The sequence below is a fragment of the Lampetra fluviatilis genome, chromosome 24 (assembly GCF_964198595.1).
Source record: "Lampetra fluviatilis chromosome 24, kcLamFluv1.1, whole genome shotgun sequence".
In the NCBI taxonomy this organism is placed as follows: domain Eukaryota; kingdom Metazoa; phylum Chordata; class Hyperoartia; order Petromyzontiformes; family Petromyzontidae; genus Lampetra; species Lampetra fluviatilis.
Window position 1 is genome coordinate 1,965,124 of NC_136298.1, and position 6,000 is coordinate 1,971,123.

Here is a 6,000-nt window from a genome sequence, read left to right on the forward strand (position 1 = left end):
GGCCCCCCTGGTGTGGATATGAATAACTTGATGATGTTACGTGATTCAGTTCTGTGATATCTTTTTCCGTCAACCATTGTCTCACAAAGGGCATAGACCAGCGCTGCTCGAAGTCCAAATGTACGCTTCATACCATGCATGACACCAGCAGTATAATTTCGATTCAATTTGGCGATAAGATTCAGCAATATCCTCAATTAAACATGAGTAAGAATCACTAGATTTCCTTGATCAAATGCATCTTGGTTATGAATATTCTTCACGGATGTTTCTGAGTAAATATTGGAATTCCCTCCTTCTAGGATCATGCATCCGTCTAAATGACAACTTGGTTGTCCAAAAATGGTGGGTATTGTTTCGCTTGAATCACTTGTGATGAGGAAGTGTTCTTGCTTAGATAAATAATTGGAATGTTTATTTCACATGAACCACGTGGATCGATTGCTGAGAATGGATTAAAATTAGCCTCTAGAGACACCATGCCACAGTCAGGATGACCGAGAGGTCTACGGCGCTGCGTTCAGGTCGCAGTCTCCCCTGGAGGCGTGGGTTCGAATCCCACTTCTGACAGCATGATGCTCTTTTGTGAATTAACAACATTTTCTGTTTTGTGATTTCAATGAAACTTAGCTATCGCAATAGAATTGAGAAATATTCGATAATGGAACAAGGCAGGAAAGTTTGGTGGATATAAATATGAGAAAAACAAAAGTCACACACAAAGAGTGATTGAGAGCATTACATATTTTGTATGGAGGGAAACACAATGCAAAAAATCACGTTGGTATGCAAGGGGTCGGCATAAAAACATGTAAAATGAAAAGTAATAATACTGCTATGACTGTTATACAACCAATTGTCTTCCTGTTGTCGGGCAGGTCAGATAGTGCGGCCCCCCTGGTGTGGATATGAATAACTTGATGATGTTACGTGAATCAGTTCTGTGATATCTTTTTCCGTGAACCATTGTCTCACCAACGGCATAGACCAGCGCTGCACGAAGTCCAAATGTACGCTTCATACCATGCATGACACCAGCAGTATAATTTCGATTCAATTTGGCGATACGATTCAGCAATACCCTCAATTAAACATGAGTAAGAATCACTGGATTTCCTTGATCAAATGCATCTTGGTTATGAATATTCTTCACGGATGTTTCTGAGTAAATATTGGAATTCCCTCCTTCTAGGATCATGCATCCGTCTAAATGACAACTTGGTTGTCCAAAAATGGTGGGTATTGTTTCGCTTGAATCACTTGTGATGAGGAAGTGTTCTTGCTTAGATAAATAATTGGAATGTTTATTTCACATGAACCACGTGGATCGATTGCTGAGAATGGATTAAAATTAGCCTCTAGTGACGCCATGCCACAGTCAGGATGGCCGAGTGGTCTAAGGCGCTGCGTTCAGGTCGCAGTCTCCCCTGTAGGCGTGGGTTCGAATCCTACTTCTGACAGCATGATGCTCTTTTTTGAATTAACAACAATTTTCTGTTTTGTGATTTCAATGAAGCTTAGCTATCGCAATAGAATTGAGAAATATTCGATAATGGAACAAGGCAGGACAGTTTGGTGGATATAAATATGAGAAAAACAAAAGTCACACACAAAGAGTGATTGAGAGCATTACATATTTTGTATGGAGGGAAACACAATGCAAAAAATCACGTAGGTATGCAAGGGGTCGGCATAAAAACATGTAAAATGAAAAGTAATAATACTGCTATGACTGTTATACAACCAATTGTCTTCCTGTTGTCGGGCAGGTCAGATAGTGCGCCCCCCCTGGTGTGGATATGAAGTAACTTGATGATATTACGTGAATCAGTTCTGTGATATCTTTTTCCGTGAACCATTGTCTCACAAAGGGCATAGACTAGCGCTGCACGTCGTCCAAATCTACGCTTCATACCATGCATGACACCAGCAGTATAATTTCGATTAAATTTGGCGATAAGATTCAGCAATATCCTCAATTAAACATGAGTTAGAATCACTGGATTTCCTTGATCAAATGCATCTTGGAGATGAACATTCTTCACGGATGTTTCTGAGTAAATATTGGAATTCCCTCCTTCTAGGATCATGCATCCGTCTAAATGACAACTTGGTTGTCCAAAAATGGTGGGTATTGTTTCGCTTGAATCACTTGTGATGAGGAAGTGTTCTTGCTTATGTAGTGGTGGTGTTGACGTGCGCCGACTGTGACAGTGATGGATCACGGGGCGGCGCGGGGTGCTGGGTTGGGCACGCGTTGTGGGCGTGGTGTGGACGCGCGCGCCGGGAGTGACAGATGACGGGGCGGCGCGGCGTGGGTGCTGAGGCACGCTGAGATGTGGGAAAACAGGATCGTAGCCAGCGCCCAGTGATTGGTCGAATAGGATGGGTGCTTGCAGCGACGTCCGCAGGTGGGGTATAAAGTGGGACGCGCGAGAGCACTCGGGGAGAGTTACCCAGTTGAAGACCAGAAGACGGAGCTGAAGACCTAGTGCCCCGAGACTCCTAGTCCCGCCGTCCTTGTGGGGACCGGGGCCCTGTGTGGCTCGGAGGCGAGACTGTGGGACCCGGGGTCCGACGCCCACGTGGGTCGGGCTGGGGACCCACAGTCAAGACGGACACCCCGGGCAGGGAGTGTCCCGAGTAGCTCAGTGGGCGTTAGTCGCCAGGGTAGCTAAGTGGGTGTTGGTCACCCGAGTAGCTCAGTGGGCGTTAGTCGCCGAGTAGCTAAGTGGGTGTTGGTCACCCGAGTAGCTCAGTGGGCGTTAGTCGCCAGGGTAGCTAAGTGGGTGTTTGTCACCCGAGATACTAAGTGGGTGTTTGTCACCCGAGATACTAAGTGGGTGTTTGTCACCCGAGTAGCTCAGTGGGCGTTAGTCGCCAGAATAGCTCAGTGGGCGTTAGTCGCCAGGGTAGCTAAGAGGGCGTTAGTCGCCAGGGTAGCTAAGAGGGTGTTAGTCACCCGAGTAGCTCAGTGGGCGTTAGTCGCCAGAATAGCTCAGTGGGCGTTAGTCGCCAGGGTAGCTAAGAGGGCGTTAGTCGCCAGGGTAGCTAAGAGGGTGTTAGTCACCCGAGTAGCTCAGTGGGCGTTAGTCGCCAGAATAGCTCAGTGGGCGTTAGTCGCCAGGGTAGCTAAGAGGGCGTTAGTCGCCAGGGTAGCTAAGAGGGTGTTAGTCACCGAGTAGCTAAGTGGGTGTTAGTCACCCGAGTAGCTGAGTGGGTGTTAGTCACCTGTGAACGAGTTTGGTAAAATAAAGAGTGTGTTACCCGTGAAGTCGTCTCCCGCCGAGTTACTACATTACAACTGGCGTCAGAAGTAAACCTGTCTTCAAGAAGAATGGACACGAGGAAGACTACCCGTACCCACGAGCGAGGTCGGGAAGACGACGGCGTACCGGGGACACCAACCTCGGGAGGAGAGGACGAGGAGTTGCCGCCGATGCAGCACTTCGCGGTGATGGCCGACGCTCCGCTCGCCTCCGACACCAGCCTCCAAGACGCACACTCCAGGTTGGCGGAGTTGCTACTCGCCGCCGCCGCTGTCTTGGCGGACATCTCCGTTCCGGCGAGCGAAAAAACGGCTGCGGGGTTGGTGGAGAAAGCGAGGTTGGAGGGATCCCGCCAAAAGGCGCTTCGCGCCAAAAGTCTGGAAGTTGCCGCCGTTTTTGAGGGGCCGCCATCGATTGGCGGGAAGCACGGACACCACGTGGCCGGAGACCTCCGCTCAGCGCAGCCCACGTCATCAGCGCGCGCCGGAGCTCTCCATTTTGCGCCTGACGACCGAGCCGACATTTTACACAACTACAGCGGAGCGCGGGAAAATCTCTCCGACGTCGACGACGATCGGGTCCTCCAGCAAAGATTGCCCGCGCTGTCGGCGTTCAAGGCGGATGGGGGCGACTGGGGAGCCTTCCAACGAAGGTTCCTCGCTCATCAGGAGATGTCGGGGTGGTCCGACACCACTGCCCTGCGTGCGTTGCCAGCGATGCTCGACGACGACGCGCTTGCAGCCTTCACATCTGCTGCAAGGTCGTCCCGCTCTACGCTCCAGGCCGCACTACACCTGATGGCGAAGGTGTTCGGACCGCCCTCCACCTGTCGCCACCAGTTCTATGATCGGCGAAAGGTGGCTGGAGAAACGACGCTCGCCTATCGCACGGCGCTGCTCGCCTTGGCGGACGCAGCTTTTCCCCGCATGGACAAGGAGGGGAAGGACGCCATGGTGACGGAGCAGCTGCTGGCGTTGGCCCACGAGTTGGGGGTCCCCATCAATGTGGCGGACGAAATGGATATCTGCTCCCTGGCGATCGCCACGAGCATTCACGCGTACGAGGTCCTCAAACGCAAGCCGGGGGTCGTCTGCAAATGGGCGGGGAACGCGGCACTGGCCGCCACGATCGCCGAACCTCAGCCAGCTGCGGATCAGGAGCAGGCCTTCGCTGCATCGCGTCCGGGGGAGTGGAGAACGGGAGGTCGTTCGCCCACACGTTCATCCCGCAAGCTGGAGCAACCGAAACCTACGACGTCCCTCGTCGTCTGCTACAACTGCGGCCTTCGGGGTCACGTCGCAGCCGGGTGCCGGGCCCCGCGTCAGCGCGCCACAGGACCACGTCGGGACGACGACCAGGCCCACAAGTCATCCCAACAAAACCCGGCAAGTCGCGGCACCTCACACGCTCGGTCCACAAACACGGCACATTCGGGTCGCCGCTTGGCGGTGGGGGGTTCGCGGCTGGGTGCCGGGGGTTCATTTCGGCGAGGGGGGTCCGTACACGGCCCGCAAGCAGTCGAATGGTCCGAATTGGCCCACAGGATAGTGGCTGCGTCGGCCGGGTCGTCCGTGGTAACGGGGTTTAATGACGGGGTTGAGGTCCGGGTGCTTGTGGACACGGGTGCGTCGGCCACTATCATTTCGGACCTTATTTATAACATTCTTCCCGTCCAAAGTAGACCCCTTCTGCCAGTGGACGTGCCATTTTATGCGGCGAATGGGGGATCCCTGGGGATCATCGGCCAGATTCGGGCGACTATTTGCATTGGTGACATCAAATTGGCAGGCCCTATTTTTGTATCATCATCGCTGGCCGTTCCCTGTTTGCTAGGTACGGACTTTTTGTCCAAAATGCCCATCAAAATTCTCATAGATCAGGCCTGCATTGAGCTTCCGTCAGGTCGGCGGGTTGCGTTCTTGACGAGCCCTACCAAAATACGCACGGTTTGTGCGACGGTGCAGGCGCTGGCAACTCAGACTGTACGGGTGCCCCCGGGATCGCAAATGTTGGTACCCCTTCGGTTGAGGAAACCACTCGAGGTGGGTGCGGAGGCACAGGGGGTGCTGTTGGGGCCGTCTAACAGGGCCAGAAGGGGCCTCGACTTAGCGGTTGCTCAAACCAAGGTGAGAGGGGACAGTGAGCCGTTCGTAATGGTCCTGAATACGGGCTCGCGGCCGGCCGTAATTGCGCAGGGAACGGTGCTGGCTCACGCCGCGCCGCTACCCGTTGAGGAACGGCTCGTGGCTCAAGCAGATTTCACTGTCGAGTCGCATCCTCCAAGTGACGAGGGGACAGAGTGGTTGGACTCGTTGTGTGCCGGTTCTGCTAACTTGTCCAAAGTGCAATTGGGAGTCGACGCTCCCACGGGGAGGGATTCGCTGTTGTCGTTGCCCCTCATTGAGTGGGGCCGTCTCCAAATGTCCGACAGCTCCCTACTTACGCTACGTCGAAAAGTTGGCGCTTCCGAGGTAGGGGATGCGCGGGTCGGTTCCTGGGTGTGCAGACAGGGCCTTTTGATGAAGTGGGACAACATGTCCCGGCGTCACGTGCTCGTTGTGCCTGTTGCTATGCGGGGTAGGGTCGTTCTGGCAGCTCATGAACGGCTCATGCATCTGGGTTTTCACAAAACGCTCGCCCTAATCCAGCGAGACTATTATTGGCCGGGGATGGGTAACGACGTGGCGAACATTCTTAAGGGATGCGTAGGGTGCGCCAAAAGAAAACCGCC